Below are 19610 nucleotides of genomic sequence, written 5' to 3' on the forward strand. Positions count from 1 at the left end.
GCAAACACAAGTGAATTTCATCTGTTTACGTGCAGGTAAAGTGTTGTACTTGTGGAACGAGGAACCACATAGAAGGTGGAGGATCTTTGTAATGACAACGTAAGACAATGGTAGGATAACAACTAGGTTTCATTAAACCTCGAGTTAAAGTAGCATTTGCTGCTTTCACACTGACAACAGGCCAACGGTACACAATGAGCCAAAGGTCAATACAACCAAGGCAAAGCGGAAAATAAATATAACAAATTGCCCATTTCTGAAACGTTAATGTGATTGCACACACACACGTACTATAAAGAGAAGATTTGGGGAGAGAGATTTTTCATGCTTAGCCTTATTTTGACAATTACCCAATAGTAATGGAGGATAATCCTTTTCAAGAAACTACAAGAAAAGGGCAAGGAAACGAACCACCTCACATATCCACACTGGTTTATTGAAAATGCAAGTTACACAGCAAAAAAAAACTTGTGGAATCTTAAGTGACAACTTGATTGTCTCTGATCGTGAACTGTCCTGCATTACGTTGCTCTGGGTAAAAGCAATGCGCACACCATATGGGAGATTCTTGTCATTTGTGTCCAGGTGCCATAGCGAGGAGAGACAAGGGGCACTGAAGGCTTTTTGTGACTGAATATATGAACAGTATTCAACACGAAGACCTTTTTCTGCAAAGGTGAGCCTCGACAGGTAGCATAGGGAGGGCTAAGTCGCACGAAGGAAGCTCCAAAAGCCTCTAATATTGAGAATAAGGCTGTCATTCCCTCTACCTCTCGAATGCCAAGCGAGCGCTCTATCATTTGAGCAAATTCCCGCGCATTATCGGAAAAAGACGCGCATTGCCTTGGCTCAATGAAACGGGGCACACGGGGAAAATGCTTTTCCAAAGCGCCTTGAAATCACAATCGCTGCACACCGCTCGGCTCGTTGGTCTAGGGGCATGATTCTCGCTTTGGGTGCGAGAGGTCTCGGTTTCAAATCCCGGACGAGCCCTGCTTTAATCGTTCATCGTATTGTGAGGACACTCAAGGTGGCACTATGGCAATCCAGATCATGAAAGCAGGAGACCCATGGCCTGTTAGCTCAGTTGCCTAGAACGTGGTGCTAATATCGCCAAGGTCGCGGGTTCGATCCCCGAACTGGCCAAAGGCTTTTCTCTGGCATTCTGTTCCATAATTCAGGGCTTCAGCGCCAGGGGTCGTCCGCGGACTACGATTCGCAAGTCAAGAAACCTGCAAACGTGGCCGAAATAGCTCAGTTGGGAGAGCGTTAGACTGAAGATCTAAAGGTCCCTGGTTCGATCCCGGGTTTCCGCATGCGTCCCTCTGTCCAATGCTTTGCTCTAGTTATAGTGGAGCTCTTGCATTCACAAGACCGTGCGCTCTTTTCTTCAGAATCTTGCATGTCGAAAACAGCTTCACATTGGGTTTCATGGTGTAAAGGTTAGCACTCTGGACTCTGAATCCAGCGATCCGAGTTCAAATCTCGGTGAGACCTCTCATTGAAAATCTCCACCTTTTCGAGGGGCTCATGCCAGGGATTGTTACCGCCCCGATCTTTGACCTTTGTACTAAAACGTTTAAGCTGTCAGGCAAACACAAGTGAATTTCATCTGTTTACGTGCAGGAAAAGTGTTGTACTTGTGGAACGAGGAACCACATAGAAGGTAATAAGGCCGTCATTCCCTCTACCTCTCGAATGCCAAGCGAGCGCTCTTTCATTTGAGCAAATTCCCGCGCATTATCGGAAAAAGACGCGCATTGCTTTTGCTCAATGAAACGGGGCACACGTGGGGAAAATGCTTTTCAAAAGCGCCTTGAAATCACAATCACTGCACACCGCTCGGCTCGTTGGTCTAGGGGCATGATTCTCGCTTTGGGTGCGAGAGGTCCCGGGTTCAAATCCCGGACGAGCCCTGCTATAATCGTTCATCGTATTGTGAGGACACTCAAGGTGGCACTATGGCAATCCAGATCATGAAAGCAGGAGACCCATGGCCTGTTAGCTCAGTTGGCTAGAGCGTGGTGCCAAGGTCGCGGGTTCGATCCCCGTACTGGCCAAAGGCTTTTCTCTGGCATTCTGTTCCATAATTCAGGGCTTCAGCGCCAGGGGTCGTCCGCGGACTACGATTCGCAAGTCAAGAAACCTGCAAACGTGGCCGAAATAGCTCAGTTGGGAGAGCGTTAGACTGAAGATCTAAAGGTCCCTGGTTCGATCCCGGGTTTCGGCATGCGTCCCTCTGTCCAATGCTTTGCTCTAGTTATAGTGGAGCTCTTGCATTCACAAGACCGTGCGCTCTTTTCTTCGGAATCTTGCATGTCGAAAACAGCTTCACATTGGGTTTCATGGTGTAATGGTTAGCACTCTGGACTCTGAATCCAGCGATCCGAGTTCAAATCTCGGTGAGACCTCTCATTGAAAGTCTCCACCTTTTCGAGGGGCTCATGCCAGGGATTGTTACCGCCCCGATCTTTGACCTTTGTACTAAAACGTTTAAGCTGTCAGGCAAACACAAGTGAATTTCATCTGTTTACGTGCAGGTAAAGTGTTGTACTTGTGGAACGAGGAACCACATAGAAGGTGGAGGATCTTTGTAATGACAACGTAAGACAATGGTAGGATAACAACTAGGTTTCATTAAACCTCGAGTTAAAGTAGCATTTGCTGCTTTCACACTGACAACAGGCCAACGGTACACAATGAGCCAAAGGTCAATACAACCAAGGCAAAGCGGAAAATAAATATAACAAATTGCCCATTTCTGAAACGTTAATGTGATTGCACACACACACGTACTATAAAGAGAAGATTTGGGGAGAGAGATTTTTCATGCTTAGCCTTATTTTGACAATTACCCAATAGTAATGGAGGATAATCCTTTTCAAGAAACTACAAGAAAAGGGCAAGGAAACGAACCACCTCACATATCCACACTGGTTTATTGAAAATGCAAGTTACACAGCAAAAAAAAACTTGTGGAATCTTAAGTGACAACTTGATTGTCTCTGATCGTGAACTGTCCTGCATTACGTTGCTCTGGGTAAAAGCAATGCGCACACCATATGGGAGATTCTTGTCATTTGTGTCCAGGTGCCATAGCGAGGAGAGACAAGGGGCACTGAAGGCTTTTTGTGACTGAATATATGAACAGTATTCAACACGAAGACCTTTTTCTGCAAAGGTGAGCCTCGACAGGTAGCATAGGGAGGGCTAAGTCGCACGAAGGAAGCTCCAAAAGCCTCTAATATTGAGAATAAGGCTGTCATTCCCTCTACCTCTCGAATGCCAAGCGAGCGCTCTATCATTTGAGCAAATTCCCGCGCATTATCGGAAAAAGACGCGCATTGCCTTGGCTCAATGAAACGGGGCACACGGGGAAAATGCTTTTCCAAAGCGCCTTGAAATCACAATCGCTGCACACCGCTCGGCTCGTTGGTCTAGGGGCATGATTCTCGCTTTGGTTCGATCCCGGGTTTCGGCATGCGTCCCTCTGTCCAATGCTTTGCTCTAGTTATAGTGGAGCTCTTGCATTCACAAGACCGTGCGCTCTTTTCTTCGGAATCTTGCATGTCGAAAACAGCTTCACATTGGGTTTCATGGTGTAATGGTTAGCACTCTGGACTCTGAATCCAGCGATCCGAGTTCAAATCTCGGTGAGACCTCTCATTGAAAGTCTACACCTTTTCGAGGGGCTCATGCCAGGGATTGTTACCGCCCCGATCTTTGACCTTTGTACTAAAACGTTTAAGCTGTCAGGCAAACACAAGTGGATTTCATCTGTTTACGTGCAGGAAAAGTGTTGTACTTGTGGAACGAGGAACCACATAGAAGGTGGAGGATCTTTGTAATGACAACGTAAGACAATGGTAGGATAACAACTAGGTTTCATTAAACCTCGAGTTAAAGTAGCATTTGCTGCTTTCACACTGACAACAGGCCAACGGTACACAATGAGCCAAAGGTCAATACAACCAAGGCAAAGCGGAAAATAAATATAACAAATTGCCCATTTCTGAAACGTTAATGTGATTGCACACACACACGTACTATAAAGAGAAGATTTGGGGAGAGAGATTTTTCATGCTTAGCCTTATTTTGACAATTACCCAATAGTAATGGAGGATAATCCTTTTCAAGAAACTACAAGAAAAGGGCAAGGAAACGAACCACCTCACATATCCACACTGGTTTATTGAAAATGCAAGTTACACAGCAAAAAAAAACTTGTGGAATCTTAAGTGACAACTTGATTGTCTCTGATCGTGAAATGTCCTGCATTACGTTGCTCTGGGTAAAAGCAATGCGCACACCATATGGGAGATTCTTGTCATTTGTGTCCAGGTGCCATAGCGAGGAGAGACAAGGGGCACTGAAGGCTTTTTGTGACTGAATATATGAACAGTATTCAACACGAAGACCTTTTTCTGCAAAGGTGAGCCTCGACAGGTAGCATAGGGAGGGCTAAGTCGCACGAAGGAAGCTCCAAAAGCCTCTAATATGGAGAATAAGGCCGTCATTCCCTCTACCTCTCGAATGCCAAGCGAGCGCTCTATCATTTGAGCAAATTCCCGCGCATTATCGGAAAAAGACGCGCATTGCCTTGGCTCAATGAAACGGGGCACACGGGGAAAATGCTTTTCCAAAGCGCCTTGAAATCACAATCGCTGCACACCGCTCGGCTCGTTGGTCTAGGGGCATGATTCTCGCTTTGTGTGCGAGAGGTCCCGGTTTCAAATCCCGGACGAGCCCTGCTTTAATCGTTCATCGTATTGTGAGGACACTCAAGGTGGCACTATGGCAATCCAGATCATGAAAGCAGGAGACCCATGGCCTGTTAGCTCAGTTGCCTAGAACGTGGTGCTAATATCGCCAAGGTCGCGGGTTCGATCCCCGAACTGGCCACAGGCTTTTCTCTGGCATTCTGTTCCATAATTCAGGGCTTCAGCGCCAGGGGTCGTCCGCGGACTACGATTCGCAAGTCAAGAAACCTGCAAACGTGGCCGAAATAGCTCAGTTGGGAGAGCGTTAGACTGAAGATCTAAAGGTCCCTGGTTCGATCCCGGGTTTCCGCATGCGTCCCTCTGTCCAATGCTTTGCTCTAGTTATAGTGGAGCTCTTGCATTCACAAGACCGTGCGCTCTTTTCTTCAGAATCTTGCATGTCGAAAACAGCTTCACATTGGGTTTCATGGTGTAAAGGTTAGCACTCTGGACTCTGAATCCAGCGATCCGAGTTCAAATCTCGGTGAGACCTCTCATTGAAAATCTCCACCTTTTCGAGGGGCTCATGCCAGGGATTGTTACCGCCCCGATCTTTGACCTTTGTACTAAAACGTTTAAGCTGTCAGGCAAACACAAGTGAATTTCATCTGTTTACGTGCAGGAAAAGTGTTGTACTTGTGGAACGAGGAACCACATAGAAGGTAATAAGGCCGTCATTCGGGGCACACGTGGGGAAAATGCTTTTCAAAAGCGCCTTGAAATCACAATCACTGCACACCGCTCGGCTCGTTGGTCTAGGGGCATGATTCTCGCTTTGGGTGCGAGAGGTCCCGGGTTCAAATCCCGGACGAGCCCTGCTATAATCGTTCATCGTATTGTGAGGACACTCAAGGTGGCACTATGGCAATCCAGATCATGAAAGCAGGAGACCCATGGCCTGTTAGCTCAGTTGGCTAGAGCGTGGTGCTAATAACGCCAAGGTCGCGGGTTCGATCCCCGTACTGGCCAAAGGCTTTTCTCTGGCATTCTGTTCCATAATTCAGGGCTTCAGCGCCAGGGGTCGTCCGCGGACTACGATTCGCAAGTCAAGAAATCTGCAAACGTGGCCGAAATAGCTCAGTTGGGAGAGCGTTAGACTGAAGATCTAAAGGTCCCTGGTTCGATCCCGGGTTTCGGCATGCGTCCCTCTGTCCAATGCTTTGCTCTAGTTATAGTGGAGCTCTTGCATTCACAAGACCGTGCGCTCTTTTGTTCGGAATCTTGCATGTCGAAAACAGCTTCACATTGGGTTTCATGGTGTAATGGTTAGCACTCTGGACTCTGAATCCAGCGATCCGAGTTCAAATCTCGGTGAGACCTCTCATTGAAAGTCTACACCTTTTCGAGGGGCTCATGCCAGGGATTGTTACCGCCCCGATCTTTGACCTTTGTACTAAAACGTTTAAGCTGTCAGGCAAACACAAGTGAATTTCATCTGTTTACGTGCAGGAAAAGTGTTGTACTTGTGGAACGAGGAACCACATAGAAGGTGGAGGATCTTTGTAATGACAACGTAAGACAATGGTAGGATAACAACTAGGTTTCATTAAACCTCGAGTTAAAGTAGCATTTGCTGCTTTCACACTGACAACAGGCTAACGGTACACAATGAGCTAAAGGTCAATACAACCAAGGCAAAGCGGAAAATAAATATAACAAATTGCCCATTTCTGAAACGTTAATGTGATTGCACACACACACGTACTATAAAGAGAAGATTTGGGGAGAGAGATTTTTCATGCTTAGCCTTATTTTGACAATTACCCAATAGTAATGGAGGATAATCCTTTTCAAGAAACTACAAGAAAAGGGCAAGGAAACGAACCACCTCACATATCCACACTGGTTTATTGAAAATGCAAGTTACACAGCAAAAAAAAACTTGTGGAATCTTAAGTGACAACTTGATTGTCTCTGATCGTGAAATGTCCTGCATTACATTGCTCTGGGTAAAAGCAATGCGCACACCATATGGGAGATTCTTGTCATTTGTGTCCAGGTGCCATAGCGAGGAGAGACAAGGGGCACTGAAGGCTTTTTGTGACTGAATATATGAACAGTATTCAACACGAAGACCTTTTTCTGCAAAGGTGAGCCTCGACAGGTAGCATAGGGAGGGCTAAGTCGCACGAAGGAAGCTCCAAAAGCCTCTAATATGGAGAATAAGGCCGTCATTCCCTCTACCTCTCGAATGCCAAGCGAGGGCTCTTTCATTTGAGCAAATTCCCGCGCATTATCGGAAAAAGACGCGCATTGCTTTGGCTCAATGAAACGGGGCACACGTGGGGAAAATGCTTTTCCAAAGCGCCTTGAAATCACAATCGCTACACACCGCTCGGCTCGTTGGTCTAGGGGCATGATTCTCGCTTTGGGTGCGAGAGGTCCCGGGTTCAAATCCCGGAGGAGCCCTGCTTTAAGCGTTCATCGTATTGTGAGGACACTCAAGGTGGCACTATGGCAATCCAGATCAAGAAAGCAGGAGACCCATGGCCTGTTAGCTCAGTTGGCTAGAGCGTGGTGCTAATAACGCCAAGGTCGCGGGTTCGATCCCCGTACTGGCCAAAGGCTTTTCTCTGGCATTCTGTTCCATAATTCAGGGCTTCAGCGCCAGGGGTCGTCCGCGGACTACGATTCGCAAGTCAAGAAATCTGCAAACGTGGCCGAAATAGCTCAGTTGGGAGAGCGTTAGACTGAAGATCTAAAGGTCCCTGGTTCGATCCCGGGTTTCGGCATGCGTCCCTCTGTCCAATGCTTTGCTCTAGTTATAGTGGAGCTCTTGCATTCACAAGACCGTGCGCTCTTTTGTTCGGAATCTTGCATGTCGAAAACAGCTTCACATTGGGTTTCATGGTGTAATGGTTAGCACTCTGGACTCTGAATCCAGCGATCCGAGTTCAAATCTCGGTGAGACCTCTCATTGAAAGTCTACACCTTTTCGAGGGGCTCATGCCAGGGATTGTTACCGCCCCGATCTTTGACCTTTGTACTAAAACGTTTAAGCTGTCAGGCAAACACAAGTGAATTTCATCTGTTTACGTGCAGGAAAAGTGTTGTACTTGTGGAACGAGGAACCACATAGAAGGTGGAGGATCTTTGTAATGACAACGTAAGACAATGGTAGGATAACAACTAGGTTTCATTAAACCTCGAGTTAAAGTAGCATTTGCTGCTTTCACACTGACAACAGGCTAACGGTACACAATGAGCTAAAGGTCAATACAACCAAGGCAAAGCGGAAAATAAATATAACAAATTGCCCATTTCTGAAACGTTAATGTGATTGCACACACACACGTACTATAAAGAGAAGATTTGGGGAGAGAGATTTTTCATGCTTAGCCTTATTTTGACAATTACCCAATAGTAATGGAGGATAATCCTTTTCAAGAAACTACAAGAAAAGGGCAAGGAAACGAACCACCTCACATATCCACACTGGTTTATTGAAAATGCAAGTTACACAGCAAAAAAAAACTTGTGGAATCTTAAGTGACAACTTGATTGTCTCTGATCGTGAAATGTCCTGCATTACATTGCTCTGGGTAAAAGCAATGCGCACACCATATGGGAGATTCTTGTCATTTGTGTCCAGGTGCCATAGCGAGGAGAGACAAGGGGCACTGAAGGCTTTTTGTGACTGAATATATGAACAGTATTCAACACGAAGACCTTTTTCTGCAAAGGTGAGCCTCGACAGGTAGCATAGGGAGGGCTAAGTCGCACGAAGGAAGCTCCAAAAGCCTCTAATATGGAGAATAAGGCCGTCATTCCCTCTACCTCTCGAATGCCAAGCGAGGGCTCTTTCATTTGAGCAAATTCCCGCGCATTATCGGAAAAAGACGCGCATTGCTTTGGCTCAATGAAACGGGGCACACGTGGGGAAAATGCTTTTCCAAAGCGCCTTGAAATCACAATCGCTGCACACCGCTCGGCTCGTTGGTCTAGGGGCATGATTCTCGCTTTGGGTGCGAGAGGTCCCGGGTTCAAATCCCGGACGAGCCCTGCTTCAAGCGTTCATCGTATTGTGAGGACACTCAAGGTGGCACTATGGCAATCCAGATCATGAAAGCAGGAGACCCATGGCCTGTTAGCTCAGTTGGCTAGAGCGTGGTGCTAATAACGCCAATGTCGGGGGTTTGATCCCCGTACTGGCCAAAGGCTTTTCTCTGGCATTCTGTTCCATAATTCAGGGCTTCAGTGCCAGGGGTCATCCGCGGACTACGATTCGCAAGTCAAGAAATCTGCAAACGTGGCCGAAATAGCTCAGTTGGGAGAGCGTTAGACTGAAGATCTAAAGGTCCCTGGTTCGATCCCGGGTTTCGGCATGCGTCCCTCTGTCCAATGCTTTGCTCTAGTTATAGTGGAGCTCTTGCATTCACAAGACCGTGCGCTCTTTTCTTCGGAATCTGGCATGTCGAAAACAGCTTCACATTGGGTTTCATGGTGTAATGGTTAGCACTCTGGACTCTGAATCCAGCGATCCGAGTTCAAATCTCGGTGAGACCTCTCATTGAAAGTCTACACCTTTTCGAGGGGCTCATGCCAGGGTTTGTTACCGCCCCGATCTTTGACCTTTGTACTAAAACGTTTAAGCTGTCAGGCAAACACAAGTGTATTTCATCTGTTTACGTGCAGGAAAAGTGTTGTACTTGTGGAACGAGGAACCACATAGAAGGTGGAGGATCTTTGTAATGACAACGTAAGACAATGGTAGGATAACAACTAGGTTTCATTAAACCTCGAGTTAAAGTAGCATTTGCTGCTTTCACACTGACAACAGGCCAACGGTACACAATGAGCCAAAGGTCAATACAACCAAGGCAAAGCGTAAAATAAATATAACAAATTGCCCATTTCTGAAACGTTAATGTGATTGCACACACACACGTACTATAAAGAGAAGATTTGGGGAGAGAGATTTTTCATGCTTAGCCTTATTTTGACAATTGCCCAACAGTAATGGAGCATAACCCTTTTCAAGAAACTACAAGAAAAGGGCAAGGAAACGAACCACCTCACATATCCACACTGGTTTATTGAAAATGCAAGTTACACAGCAAAAAAAAACTTGTGGAATCTTAAGTGACAACTTGATTGTCTCTGATCGTGAAATGTCCTGCATTACGTTGCTCTGGGTAAAAGCAATGCGCACACCATATGGGAGATTCTTGTCATTTGTGTCCAGGTGCCATAGCGAGGAGAGACAAGGGGCACTGAAGGCTTTTTGTGACTGAATATATGAACAGTATTCAACACGAAGACCTTTTTCTGCAAAGGTGAGCCTCGACAGGTAGCACAGGGAGGGCTAAGTCGCACGAAGGAAGCTCCAAAAGCCTTTAATATGGAGAATAAGGCCGTCATTCCCTCTACCTCTCGAATGCCAAGCGAGCGCTCTATCATTTGAGCAAATTCCCGCGCATTATCGGAAAAAGACACGCATTGCCTTGGCTCAATGAAACGGGGCACACAGGGAAAATGCTTTTCCAAAGCGCCTTGAAATCACAATCGCTGCACACCGCTCGGCTCGTCGGTCTAGGGGCATGATTCTCGCTTTGGGTGCGAGAGGTCCCGGGTTCAAATCCCGGACGAGCCCTGCTTTAAGCGTTCATCGTATTGTGAGGACACTCAAGGTGGCACTATGGCAATCCAGATCATGAAAGCAGGAGACCCATGGCCTGTCAGCTCAGTTGGCTAGAGCGTGGTGCTAATAACGCCAAGGTCGCCCCGTACTGGCCAAAGGCTTTTCTCTGGCATTCTGTTCCATAATTCAGGGCTTCAGCGCCAGGGGTCGTCCGCGGACTACGATTCGCAAGTCAAGAAATCTGCAAACGTGGCCGAAATAGCTCAGTCGGGAGAGCGTTAGACTGAAGATCTAAAGGTCCCTGGTTCGATCCCGGGTTTCGGCATGCGTCCCTCTGTCCAATGCTTTGCTCTAGTTATATTGGAGCTCTTGCATTCACAAGACCGTGCGCTCTTTTCTTCGGAATCTTGCATGTCCAAAACAGCTTCACATTGGGTTTCATGGTGTAATGGTTAGCACTCTGGACTCTGAATCCAGCGATCCGAGTTCAAATCTTGGTGAGACCTCTCATTGAAAGTCTACACCTTTTCGAGGGGCTCATGCCAGGGATTGTTACCGCCCCGATCTTTGACCTTTGTACTAAAACGTTTAAGCAGTCAGGCAAACACAAGTGAATTTCATCTGTTTACGTGCAGGAAAAGTGTTGTACTTGTGGAACGAGGAACCACATAGAAGGTGGAGGATCTTTGTAATGACAACGTAAGACAATGGTAGGATAACAACTAGGTTTCATTAAACCTCGAGTTAAAGTAGCATTTGCTGCTTTCACACTGACAACAGGCCAACGGTACACAATGAGCCAAAGGTCAATACAACCAAGGCAAAGCGGAAAATAAATATAAGAAATTGCCCATTTCTGAAACGTTAATGTGATTGCACACACACACGTACTATAAAGAGAAGATTTGGGGAGAGAGATTTTTCATGCTTAGCCTTATTTTGACAATTACCCAACAGTAATGGAGGATAACCCTTTTCAAGAAACTACAAGAAAAGGGCAAGGAAACGAACCACCTCACATATCCACACTGGTTTATTGAAAATGCAAGTTACACAGCAAAAAAAAACTTGTGGAATCTTAAGTGACAACTTGATTGTCTCTGATCGTGAAATGTCCTGCATTACGTTGCTCTGGGTAAAAGCAATGCGCACACCATATGGGAGATTCTTGTCATTTGTGTCCAGGTGCCATAGCGAGGAGAGACAAGGGGCACTGAAGGCTTTTTGTGACTGAATATATGAACAGTATTAAACACGAAGACCTTTTTCTGCAAAGGTGAGCCTCGACAGGTAGCATAGGGAGGGCTAGGTCGCACGAAGGAAGCTCCAAAAGGTTTGATCCCCGTACTGGCCAAAGGCTTTTCTCTGGCATTCTGTTCCATAATTCAGGGCTTCAGCGCCAGGGGTCATCCGCGGACTACGATTCGCAAGTCAAGAAATCTGCAAACGTGGCCGAAATAGCTCAGTTGGGAGAGCGTTAGACTGAAGATCTAAAGGTCCCTGGTTCGATCCCGGGTTTCGGCATGCGTCCCTCTGTCCAATGCTTTGCTCTAGTTATAGTGGAGCTCTTGCATTCACAAGACCGTGCGCTCTTTTCTTCGGAATCTGGCATGTCGAAAACAGCTTCACATTGGGTTTCATGGTGTAATGGTTAGCACTCTGGACTCTGAATCCAGCGATCCGAGTTCAAAGCTCCAAAAGCCTTTAATATGGAGAATAAGGCCGTCATTCCCTCTACCTCTCGAATGCCAAGCGAGCGCTCTATCATTTGAGCAAATTCCCGCGCATTATCGGAAAAAGACACGCATTGCCTTGGCTCAATGAAACGGGGCACACAGGGAAAATGCTTTTCCAAAGCGCCTTGAAATCACAATCGCTGCACACCGCTCGGCTCGTTGGTCTAGGGGCATGATTCTCGCTTTGGGTGCGAGAGGTCCCGGGTTCAAATCCCGGACGAGCCCTGCTTTAAGCGTTCATCGTATTGTGAGGACACTCAAGGTGGCACTATGGCAATCCAGATCATGAAAGCAGGAGACCCATGGCCTGTCAGCTCAGTTGGCTAGAGCGTGGTGCTAATAACGCCAAGGTCGCCCCGTACTGGCCAAAGGCTTTTCTCTGGCATTCTGTTCCATAATTCAGGGCTTCAGCGCCAGGGGTCGTCCGCGGACTACGATTCGCAAGTCAAGAAATCTACAAACGTGGCCGAAATAGCTCAGTCGGGAGAGCGTTAGACTGAAGATCTAAAGGTCCCTGGTTCGATCCCGGGTTTCGGCATGCGTCCCTCTGTCCAATGCTTTGCTCTAGTTATAGTGGAGCTCTTGCATTCACAAGACCGTGCGCTCTTTTCTTCGGAATCTTGCATGTCCAAAACAGCTTCACATTGGGTTTCATGGTGTAATGGTTAGCACTCTGGACTCTGAATCCAGCGATCCGAGTTCAAATCTTGGTGAGACCTCTCATTGAAAGTCTACACCTTTTCGAGGGGCTCATGCCAGGGATTGTTACCGCCCGATCTTTGACCTTTGTACTAAAACGTTTAAGCAGTCAGGCAAACACAAGTGAATTTCATCTGTTTACGTGCAGGAAAAGTGTTGTACTTGTGGAACGAGGAACCACATAGAAGGTGGAGGATCTTTGTAATGACAACGTAAGACAATGGTAGGATAACAACTAGGTTTCATTAAACCTCGAGTTAAAGTAGCATTTGCTGCTTTCACACTGACAACAGGCCAACGGTACACAATGAGCCAAAGGTCAATACAACCAAGGCAAAGCGGAAAATAAATATAACAAATTGCCCATTTCTGAAACGTTAATGTGATTGCACACACACACGTACTATAAAGAGAAGATTTGGGGAGAGAGATTTTTCATGCTTAGCCTTATTTTGACAATTACCCAATAGTAATGGAGGATAATCCTTTTCAAGAAACTACAAGAAAAGGGCAAGGAAACGAACCACCTCACATATCCACACTGGTTTATTGAAAATGCAAGTTACACAGCAAAAAAAAACTTGTGGAATCTTAAGTGACAACTTGATTGTCTCTGATCGTGAAATGTCCTGCATTACGTTGCTCTGGGTAAAAGCAATGCGCACACCATATGGGAGATTCTTGTCATTTGTGTCCAGGTGCCATAGCGAGGAGAGACAAGGGGCACTGAAGGCTTTTTGTGACTGAATATATGAACAGTATTCAACACGAAGACCTTTTTCTGCAAAGGTGAGCCTCGACAGGTAGCATAGGGAGGGCTAAGTCGCACGAAGGAAGCTCCAAAAGCCTCTAATATGGAGAATAAGGCCGTCATTCCCTCTACCTCTCGAATGCCAAGCGAGCGCTCTTTCATTTGAGCAAATTCCCGCGCATTATCGGAAAAATACGCGCATTGCCTTGGCTCAATGAAACGGGGCACACAGGGAAAATGCTTTTCCAAAGCGCCTTGAAATCACAATCACTGCACACCGCTCGGCTCGTTGGTCTAGGGGCATGATTCTCGCTTTGGGTGCGAGAGGTCCCGGGTTCAAATCCCGGACGAGCCCTGCTTTAAGCGTTCATCGTATTGTGAGGACACTCAAGGTGGCACTATGGCAATCCAGATCATGAAAGCAAGAGACCCATGGCCTGTTAGCTCAGTTGGCTAGAGCGTGGTGCTAATAACGCCAAGGTCGCGGGTTCGATCCCCGTACTGGCCAAAGGCTTTTCTCTGGCATTCTGTCCCATAATTCAGGGCTTCAGCGCCAGGGGTCGTCCGCGGACTACGATTCGCAAGTCAAGAAACCTGCAAACGTGGCCGAAATAGCTCAGTTGGGAGAACGTTAGACTGAAGATCTCAAGGTCCCTGGTTCGATCCCGGGTTTCGGCATGCGTCCCTCTGTCCAATGCTTTGCTCTAGTTATAGTGGAGCTCTTGCATTCACAAGACCGTGCGCTCTTTTCTTCGGAATCTTGCATGTCGAAAACAGCTTCACATTGGGTTTCATGGTGTAATGGTTAGCACTCTGGACTCTGAATCCGGCGATCCGAGTTCAAATCTTGGTGAGACCTCTCATTGAAAGTCTACACCTTTTCGAGGGGCTCATGCCAGGGATTGTTACCGCCCCGATCTTTGACCTTTGTACTAAAACGTTTAAGCCGTCAGGCAAACACAAGTGAATTTCATCTGTTTACGTGCAGGAAAAGTGTTGTACTTGTGGAACCACATAGAAGGTGGAGGATCTTTGTAATGACAACGTAAGACAATGGTAGGATAACAACTAGGTTTCATTAAACCTCGAGTTAAAGTAGCATTTGCTGCTTTCAAACTGACAACAGGCCAACGGTACACAATGAGCCAAAGGTCAATACAACCTAGGCAAAGCGGAAAATAAATATAAGAAATTGCCCATTTCTGAAACGTTAATGTGATTGCACACACACACGTACTAAAAAGAGAAGATTTGGGGAGAGAGATTTTTCATGCTTAGCCTTATTTTGACAATTACCCAACAGTAATGGAGGATAACCCTTTTCAAGAAACTACAAGAAAAGGGCAAGGAAACGAACCACCTCACATATCCACACTGGTTTATTGAAAATGCAAGTTACACAGCAAAAAAAAACTTGTGGAATCTTAAGTGACAACTTGATTGTCTCTGATCGTGAAATGTCCTGCATTACGTTGCTCTGGGTAAAAGCAATGCGCACACCATATGGGAGATTCTTGTCATTTGTGTCCAGGTGCCATAGCGAGGAGAGACAAGGGGCACTGAAGGCTTTTTGTGACTGAATATATGAACAGTATTCAACACGAAGACCTTTTTCTGCAAAGGTGAGCCTCGACAGGTAGCATAGGGAGGGCTAAGTCGCACGAAGGAAGCTCCAAAAGCCTCTAATATGGAGAATAAGGCCGTCATTCCCTCTACCTCTCGAATGCCAAGCGAGCGCTCTATCATTTGAGCAAATTCCCGCGCATTATTGGAAAAAGACGAGCATTGCCTTGGCTCAATGAAACGGGGCACACGGGGAAAATGCTTTTCCAAAGCGCCTTGAAATCACAATCGCTGCACACCGCTCGGCTCGTTGGTCTAGGGGCATGATTTTCGCTTTGGGTGCGAGAGGTCCCGGGTTCAAATCCCGGACGAGCCCTGCTATAATCGTTCATCGTATTGTGAGGACACTCAAGGTGGCACTATGGCAATCCAGATCATGAAAGCAGGAGACCCATGGCCTGTTAGCTCAGTTGGCTAGAGCGTGGTGCCAAGGTCGCGGGTTCGATCCCCGTACTGGCCAAAGGCTTTTCTCTGGCATTCTGTTCCATAATTCAGGGCTTCAGCGCCAGGGGTCGTCCGCGGACTACGATTCGCAAGTCAAGAAACCTGCAAACGTGGCCGAAATAGCTCAGTTGGGAGAGCGTTACACTGAAGATCTAAAGGTCCCTGGTTCGATCCCGGGTTTCGGCATGCGTCCCTCTGTCCAATGCTTTGCTCTAGTTATAGTGGAGCTCTTGCATTCACAAGACCGTGCGCTCTTTTCTTCGGAATCTTGCATGTCGAAAACAGCTTCACATTGGGTTTCATGGTGTAATGGTTAGCACTCTGGACTCTGAATCCAGCGATCCGAGTTCAAATCTCGGTGAGACCTCTCATTGAAAGTCTCCACCTTTTCGAGGGGCTCATGCCAGGGATTGTTACCGCCCCGATCTTTGACCTTTGTACTAAAACGTTTAAGCTGTCAGGCAAACACAAGTGAATTTCATCTGTTTACGTGCAGGAAAAGTGTTGTACTTGTGGAACGAGGAACCACATAGAAGGTGGAGGATCTTTGTAATGACAACGTAAGACAATGGTAGGATAACAACTAGGTTTCATTAAACCTCGAGTTAAAGTAGCATTTGCTGCTTTCACACTGACAACAGGCCAACGGTACACAATGAGCCAAAGGTCAATACAACCAAGGCAAAGCGGAAAATAAATATAACAAATTGCCCATTTCTGAAACGTTAATGTGATTGCACACACACACGTACTATAAAGAGAAGATTTGGGGAGAGAGATTTTTCATGCTTAGCCTTATTTTGACAATTACCCAATAGTAATGGAGGATAACCCTTTTCAAGAAACTACAAGAAAAGGGCAAGGAAACGAACCACCTCACATATCCACACTGGTTTATTGAAAATGCAAGTTACACAGCAAAAAAAAACTTGTGGAATCTTAAGTGACAACTTGATTGTCTCTGATCGTGAAATGTCCTGCATTACGTTGCTCTGGGTAAAAGCAATGCGCACACCATATGGGAGATTCTTGTCATTTGTGTCCAGGTGCCATAGCGAGGAGAGACAAGGGGCACTGAAGGCTTTTTGTGACTGAATATATGAACAGTATTCAACACGAAGACCTTTTTCTGCAAAGGTGAGCCTCGACAGGTAGCACAGGGAGGGCTAAGTCGCACGAAGGAAGCTCCAAAAGCCTTTAATATGGAGAATAAGGCCGTCATTCCCTCTACCTCTCGAATGCCAAGCGAGCGCTCTATCATTTGAGCAAATTCCCGCGCATTATCGGAAAAAGACACGCATTGCCTTGGCTCAATGAAACTGGCCCCCAGGGAAAATGCTTTTCCAAAGCGCCTTGAAATCACAATCGCTGCACACCGCTCGGCTCGTCGGTCTAGGGGCATGATTCTCGCTTTGGGTGCGAGAGGTCCCGGGTTCAAATCCCGGACGAGCCCTGCTTTAAGCGTTCATCGTATTGTGAGGACACTCAAGGTGGCACTATGGCAATCCAGATCATGAAAGCAGGAGACCCATGGCCTGTCAGCTCAGTTGGCTAGAGCGTGGTGCTAATAACGCCAAGGTCGCCCCGTACTGGCCAAAGGCTTTTCTCTGGCATTCTGTTCCATAATTCAGGGCTTCAGCGCCAGGGGTCATCCGCGGACTACGATTCGCAAGTCAAGAAATCTGCAAACGTGGCCGAAATAGCTCAGTCGGGAGAGCGTTAGACTGAAGATCTAAAGGTCCCTGGTTCGATCCCGGGTTTCGGCATGCGTCCCTCTGTCCAATGCTTTGCTCTAGTTATATTGGAGCTCTTGCATTCACAAGACCGTGCGCTCTTTTCTTCGGAATCTTGCATGTCCAAAACAGCTTCACATTGGGTTTCATGGTGTAATGGTTAGCACTCTGGACTCTGAATCCAGCGATCCGAGTTCAAATCTTGGTGAGACCTCTCATTGAAAGTCTACACCTTTTCGAGGGGCTCATGCCAGGGATTGTTACCGCCCCGATCTTTGACCTTTGTACTAAAACGTTTAAGCAGTCAGGCAAACACAAGTGAATTTCATCTGTTTACGTGCAGGAAAAGTGTTGTACTTGTGGAACGAGGAACCACATAGAAGGTGGAGGATCTTTGTAATGACAACGTAAGACAATGGTAGGATAACAACTAGGTTTCATTAAACCTCGAGTTAAAGTAGCATTTGCTGCTTTCACACTGACAACAGGCCAACGGTACACAATGAGCCAAAGGTCAATACAACCAAGGCAAAGCGGAAAATAAATATAACAAATTGCCCATTTCTGAAACGTTAATGTGATTGCACACACACACGTACTATAAAGAGAAGATTTGGGGAGAGAGATTTTTCATGCTTAGCCTTATTTTGACAATTACCCAATAGTAATGGAGGATAATCCTTTTCAAGAAACTACAAGAAAAGGGCAAGGAAACGAACCACCTCACATATCCACACTGGTTTATTGAAAATGCAAGTTACACAGCAAAAAAAAACTTGTGGAATCTTAAGTGACAACTTGATTGTCTCTGATCGTGAAATGTCCTGCATTACGTTGCTCTGGGTAAAAGCAATGCGCACACCATATGGGAGATTCTTGTCATTTATGTCCAGGTGCCATAGCGAGGAGAGACAAGGGGCACTGAAGGCTTTTTGTGACTGAATATATGAACAGTATTCAACACGAAGACCTTTTTCTGCAAAGGTGAGCCTCGACAGGTAGCATAGGGAGGGCTAAGTCGCACGAAGGAAGCTCCAAAAGCCTCTAATATGGAGAATAAGGCCGTCATTCCCTCTACCTCTCGAATGCCAAGCGAGGGCTCTTTCATTTGAGCAAATTCCCGCGCATTATCGGAAAAAGACGCGCATTGCTTTGGCTCAATGAAACGGGGCACACGTGGGGAAAATGCTTTTCCAAAGCGCCTTGAAATCACAATCACTGCACACCGCTCGGCTCGTTGGTCTAGGGGCATGATTCTCGCTTTGGGTGCGAGAGGTCCCGGGTTCAAATCCCGGACGAGCCCTGCTTTAAGCGTTCATCGTATTGTGAGGACCTTTTTCTGCAAAGGTGAGCCTCGACAGGTAGCATAGGGAGGGCTAAGTCGCACGAAGGAAGCTCCAAAAGCCTCTAATATGGAGAATAAGGCCGTCATTCCCTCTACCTCTCGAATGCCAAGCGAGGGCTCTTTCATTTGAGCAAATTCCCGCGCATTATCGGAAAAAGACGCGCATTGCTTTAGCTCAATGAAACGGGGCACACGTGGGGAAAATGCTTTTCCAAAGCGCATTGAAATCACAATCACTGCACACCGCTCGGCTCGTTGGTCTAGGGGCATGATTCTCGCTTTGGGTGCGAGAGGTCCCGGGTTCAAATCCCGGACGAGCCCTGCTTTAAGCGTTATTGTGAGGACACTCAAGGTGGCACTATGGCAATCCAGATCATGAAAGCAGGAGACCCATGGCCTGTTAGCTCAGTTGGCTAGAGCGTGGTGCTAATAACGCCAAGGTCGCGGGTTCGATCCCCGTACTGGCCAAAGGCTTTTCTCTGGCATTCTGTTCCATAATTCAGGGTTTCAGCGCCAGGGGTCGTCCGCGGACTACGATTCGCAAGTCAAGAAACCTGCAAACGAGGCCGAAATAGCTCAGTTGGGAGAGCGTTAGACTGAAGATCTCAAGGTCCCTGGTTCGATCCCGGGTTTCGGCATGCGTCCCTCTGTCCAATGCTTTGCTCTAGTTATAGTGGAGCTCTTGCATTCACAAGACCGTGCGCTCTTTTCTTCGGAATCTTGCATGTCGAAAACAGCTTCACATTGGGTTTCATGGTGTAATGGTTAGCACTCTGGACTCTGAATCCAGCGATCCGAGTTCAAATCTTGGTGAGACCTCTCATTGAAAGTCTACACCTTTTCGAGGGGCTCATGCCAGGGATTGTTACCGCCCCGATCTTTGACCTTTGTACTAAAACGTTTAAGCCGTCAGGCAAACACAAGTGAATTTCATCTGT

The 19610-nt window shown here is 46.8% G+C and overlaps 43 non-coding genes across 43 annotated transcripts; all 43 read left to right on the top strand.

The window, feature by feature from the left end:
• Nucleotides 1–1243: 1243 nt before the first annotated feature.
• trnaf-gaa (transfer RNA phenylalanine (anticodon GAA)) lies at nt 1244–1316 on the top strand. The gene has a single exon. It is a non-coding gene; the product is annotated as a tRNA-Phe (tRNA).
• Nucleotides 1317–1425: 109 nt separating this feature from the next.
• On the top strand, nt 1426–1497 carry trnaq-cug (transfer RNA glutamine (anticodon CUG)). The gene has a single exon. It is a non-coding gene; the product is annotated as a tRNA-Gln (tRNA).
• A 347-nt stretch (nt 1498–1844) lies between these two features.
• Nucleotides 1845–1916, top strand: trnap-ugg (transfer RNA proline (anticodon UGG)). Its single transcript has one exon. It is a non-coding gene; the product is annotated as a tRNA-Pro (tRNA).
• Nucleotides 1917–2157: 241 nt separating this feature from the next.
• On the top strand, nt 2158–2230 carry trnaf-gaa (transfer RNA phenylalanine (anticodon GAA)). Its single transcript has one exon. It is a non-coding gene; the product is annotated as a tRNA-Phe (tRNA).
• A 109-nt stretch (nt 2231–2339) lies between these two features.
• On the top strand, nt 2340–2411 carry trnaq-cug (transfer RNA glutamine (anticodon CUG)). The gene has a single exon. It is a non-coding gene; the product is annotated as a tRNA-Gln (tRNA).
• Nucleotides 2412–3590: 1179 nt separating this feature from the next.
• Nucleotides 3591–3662, top strand: trnaq-cug (transfer RNA glutamine (anticodon CUG)). Its single transcript has one exon. It is a non-coding gene; the product is annotated as a tRNA-Gln (tRNA).
• A 1015-nt stretch (nt 3663–4677) lies between these two features.
• Nucleotides 4678–4749, top strand: trnat-ugu (transfer RNA threonine (anticodon UGU)). The gene has a single exon. It is a non-coding gene; the product is annotated as a tRNA-Thr (tRNA).
• Nucleotides 4750–4999: 250 nt separating this feature from the next.
• On the top strand, nt 5000–5072 carry trnaf-gaa (transfer RNA phenylalanine (anticodon GAA)). Its single transcript has one exon. It is a non-coding gene; the product is annotated as a tRNA-Phe (tRNA).
• Nucleotides 5073–5181: 109 nt separating this feature from the next.
• Nucleotides 5182–5253, top strand: trnaq-cug (transfer RNA glutamine (anticodon CUG)). Its single transcript has one exon. It is a non-coding gene; the product is annotated as a tRNA-Gln (tRNA).
• Nucleotides 5254–5504: 251 nt separating this feature from the next.
• Nucleotides 5505–5576, top strand: trnap-ugg (transfer RNA proline (anticodon UGG)). Its single transcript has one exon. It is a non-coding gene; the product is annotated as a tRNA-Pro (tRNA).
• Nucleotides 5577–5655: 79 nt separating this feature from the next.
• Nucleotides 5656–5729, top strand: trnai-aau (transfer RNA isoleucine (anticodon AAU)). The gene has a single exon. It is a non-coding gene; the product is annotated as a tRNA-Ile (tRNA).
• Nucleotides 5730–5826: 97 nt separating this feature from the next.
• trnaf-gaa (transfer RNA phenylalanine (anticodon GAA)) lies at nt 5827–5899 on the top strand. The gene has a single exon. It is a non-coding gene; the product is annotated as a tRNA-Phe (tRNA).
• Nucleotides 5900–6008: 109 nt separating this feature from the next.
• trnaq-cug (transfer RNA glutamine (anticodon CUG)) lies at nt 6009–6080 on the top strand. The gene has a single exon. It is a non-coding gene; the product is annotated as a tRNA-Gln (tRNA).
• Nucleotides 6081–7097: 1017 nt separating this feature from the next.
• Nucleotides 7098–7169, top strand: trnap-ugg (transfer RNA proline (anticodon UGG)). The gene has a single exon. It is a non-coding gene; the product is annotated as a tRNA-Pro (tRNA).
• A 79-nt stretch (nt 7170–7248) lies between these two features.
• Nucleotides 7249–7322, top strand: trnai-aau (transfer RNA isoleucine (anticodon AAU)). Its single transcript has one exon. It is a non-coding gene; the product is annotated as a tRNA-Ile (tRNA).
• A 97-nt stretch (nt 7323–7419) lies between these two features.
• On the top strand, nt 7420–7492 carry trnaf-gaa (transfer RNA phenylalanine (anticodon GAA)). Its single transcript has one exon. It is a non-coding gene; the product is annotated as a tRNA-Phe (tRNA).
• Nucleotides 7493–7601: 109 nt separating this feature from the next.
• On the top strand, nt 7602–7673 carry trnaq-cug (transfer RNA glutamine (anticodon CUG)). Its single transcript has one exon. It is a non-coding gene; the product is annotated as a tRNA-Gln (tRNA).
• A 1017-nt stretch (nt 7674–8690) lies between these two features.
• On the top strand, nt 8691–8762 carry trnap-ugg (transfer RNA proline (anticodon UGG)). The gene has a single exon. It is a non-coding gene; the product is annotated as a tRNA-Pro (tRNA).
• A 79-nt stretch (nt 8763–8841) lies between these two features.
• trnai-aau (transfer RNA isoleucine (anticodon AAU)) lies at nt 8842–8915 on the top strand. The gene has a single exon. It is a non-coding gene; the product is annotated as a tRNA-Ile (tRNA).
• A 97-nt stretch (nt 8916–9012) lies between these two features.
• Nucleotides 9013–9085, top strand: trnaf-gaa (transfer RNA phenylalanine (anticodon GAA)). Its single transcript has one exon. It is a non-coding gene; the product is annotated as a tRNA-Phe (tRNA).
• A 109-nt stretch (nt 9086–9194) lies between these two features.
• trnaq-cug (transfer RNA glutamine (anticodon CUG)) lies at nt 9195–9266 on the top strand. The gene has a single exon. It is a non-coding gene; the product is annotated as a tRNA-Gln (tRNA).
• A 1015-nt stretch (nt 9267–10281) lies between these two features.
• On the top strand, nt 10282–10353 carry trnap-ugg (transfer RNA proline (anticodon UGG)). Its single transcript has one exon. It is a non-coding gene; the product is annotated as a tRNA-Pro (tRNA).
• Nucleotides 10354–10593: 240 nt separating this feature from the next.
• Nucleotides 10594–10666, top strand: trnaf-gaa (transfer RNA phenylalanine (anticodon GAA)). Its single transcript has one exon. It is a non-coding gene; the product is annotated as a tRNA-Phe (tRNA).
• A 109-nt stretch (nt 10667–10775) lies between these two features.
• On the top strand, nt 10776–10847 carry trnaq-cug (transfer RNA glutamine (anticodon CUG)). Its single transcript has one exon. It is a non-coding gene; the product is annotated as a tRNA-Gln (tRNA).
• A 945-nt stretch (nt 10848–11792) lies between these two features.
• On the top strand, nt 11793–11865 carry trnaf-gaa (transfer RNA phenylalanine (anticodon GAA)). Its single transcript has one exon. It is a non-coding gene; the product is annotated as a tRNA-Phe (tRNA).
• Nucleotides 11866–12230: 365 nt separating this feature from the next.
• On the top strand, nt 12231–12302 carry trnap-ugg (transfer RNA proline (anticodon UGG)). Its single transcript has one exon. It is a non-coding gene; the product is annotated as a tRNA-Pro (tRNA).
• Nucleotides 12303–12542: 240 nt separating this feature from the next.
• trnaf-gaa (transfer RNA phenylalanine (anticodon GAA)) lies at nt 12543–12615 on the top strand. The gene has a single exon. It is a non-coding gene; the product is annotated as a tRNA-Phe (tRNA).
• Nucleotides 12616–12724: 109 nt separating this feature from the next.
• Nucleotides 12725–12796, top strand: trnaq-cug (transfer RNA glutamine (anticodon CUG)). Its single transcript has one exon. It is a non-coding gene; the product is annotated as a tRNA-Gln (tRNA).
• A 1014-nt stretch (nt 12797–13810) lies between these two features.
• Nucleotides 13811–13882, top strand: trnap-ugg (transfer RNA proline (anticodon UGG)). The gene has a single exon. It is a non-coding gene; the product is annotated as a tRNA-Pro (tRNA).
• Nucleotides 13883–13961: 79 nt separating this feature from the next.
• On the top strand, nt 13962–14035 carry trnai-aau (transfer RNA isoleucine (anticodon AAU)). The gene has a single exon. It is a non-coding gene; the product is annotated as a tRNA-Ile (tRNA).
• Nucleotides 14036–14132: 97 nt separating this feature from the next.
• On the top strand, nt 14133–14205 carry trnaf-gaa (transfer RNA phenylalanine (anticodon GAA)). The gene has a single exon. It is a non-coding gene; the product is annotated as a tRNA-Phe (tRNA).
• A 109-nt stretch (nt 14206–14314) lies between these two features.
• On the top strand, nt 14315–14386 carry trnaq-cug (transfer RNA glutamine (anticodon CUG)). The gene has a single exon. It is a non-coding gene; the product is annotated as a tRNA-Gln (tRNA).
• A 1008-nt stretch (nt 14387–15394) lies between these two features.
• trnap-ugg (transfer RNA proline (anticodon UGG)) lies at nt 15395–15466 on the top strand. The gene has a single exon. It is a non-coding gene; the product is annotated as a tRNA-Pro (tRNA).
• A 241-nt stretch (nt 15467–15707) lies between these two features.
• Nucleotides 15708–15780, top strand: trnaf-gaa (transfer RNA phenylalanine (anticodon GAA)). Its single transcript has one exon. It is a non-coding gene; the product is annotated as a tRNA-Phe (tRNA).
• A 109-nt stretch (nt 15781–15889) lies between these two features.
• trnaq-cug (transfer RNA glutamine (anticodon CUG)) lies at nt 15890–15961 on the top strand. Its single transcript has one exon. It is a non-coding gene; the product is annotated as a tRNA-Gln (tRNA).
• A 1014-nt stretch (nt 15962–16975) lies between these two features.
• On the top strand, nt 16976–17047 carry trnap-ugg (transfer RNA proline (anticodon UGG)). The gene has a single exon. It is a non-coding gene; the product is annotated as a tRNA-Pro (tRNA).
• A 240-nt stretch (nt 17048–17287) lies between these two features.
• Nucleotides 17288–17360, top strand: trnaf-gaa (transfer RNA phenylalanine (anticodon GAA)). Its single transcript has one exon. It is a non-coding gene; the product is annotated as a tRNA-Phe (tRNA).
• Nucleotides 17361–17469: 109 nt separating this feature from the next.
• On the top strand, nt 17470–17541 carry trnaq-cug (transfer RNA glutamine (anticodon CUG)). Its single transcript has one exon. It is a non-coding gene; the product is annotated as a tRNA-Gln (tRNA).
• Nucleotides 17542–18558: 1017 nt separating this feature from the next.
• trnap-ugg (transfer RNA proline (anticodon UGG)) lies at nt 18559–18630 on the top strand. Its single transcript has one exon. It is a non-coding gene; the product is annotated as a tRNA-Pro (tRNA).
• A 291-nt stretch (nt 18631–18921) lies between these two features.
• Nucleotides 18922–18993, top strand: trnap-ugg (transfer RNA proline (anticodon UGG)). The gene has a single exon. It is a non-coding gene; the product is annotated as a tRNA-Pro (tRNA).
• Nucleotides 18994–19066: 73 nt separating this feature from the next.
• On the top strand, nt 19067–19140 carry trnai-aau (transfer RNA isoleucine (anticodon AAU)). The gene has a single exon. It is a non-coding gene; the product is annotated as a tRNA-Ile (tRNA).
• Nucleotides 19141–19237: 97 nt separating this feature from the next.
• trnaf-gaa (transfer RNA phenylalanine (anticodon GAA)) lies at nt 19238–19310 on the top strand. Its single transcript has one exon. It is a non-coding gene; the product is annotated as a tRNA-Phe (tRNA).
• A 109-nt stretch (nt 19311–19419) lies between these two features.
• trnaq-cug (transfer RNA glutamine (anticodon CUG)) lies at nt 19420–19491 on the top strand. Its single transcript has one exon. It is a non-coding gene; the product is annotated as a tRNA-Gln (tRNA).
• The last annotated feature ends 119 nt before the right edge of the window (nt 19492–19610 follow it).

This window comes from Triplophysa dalaica, unplaced genomic scaffold, assembly GCF_015846415.1.
Source record: "Triplophysa dalaica isolate WHDGS20190420 unplaced genomic scaffold, ASM1584641v1 Contig2, whole genome shotgun sequence".
Taxonomy (NCBI): domain Eukaryota; kingdom Metazoa; phylum Chordata; class Actinopteri; order Cypriniformes; family Nemacheilidae; genus Triplophysa; species Triplophysa dalaica.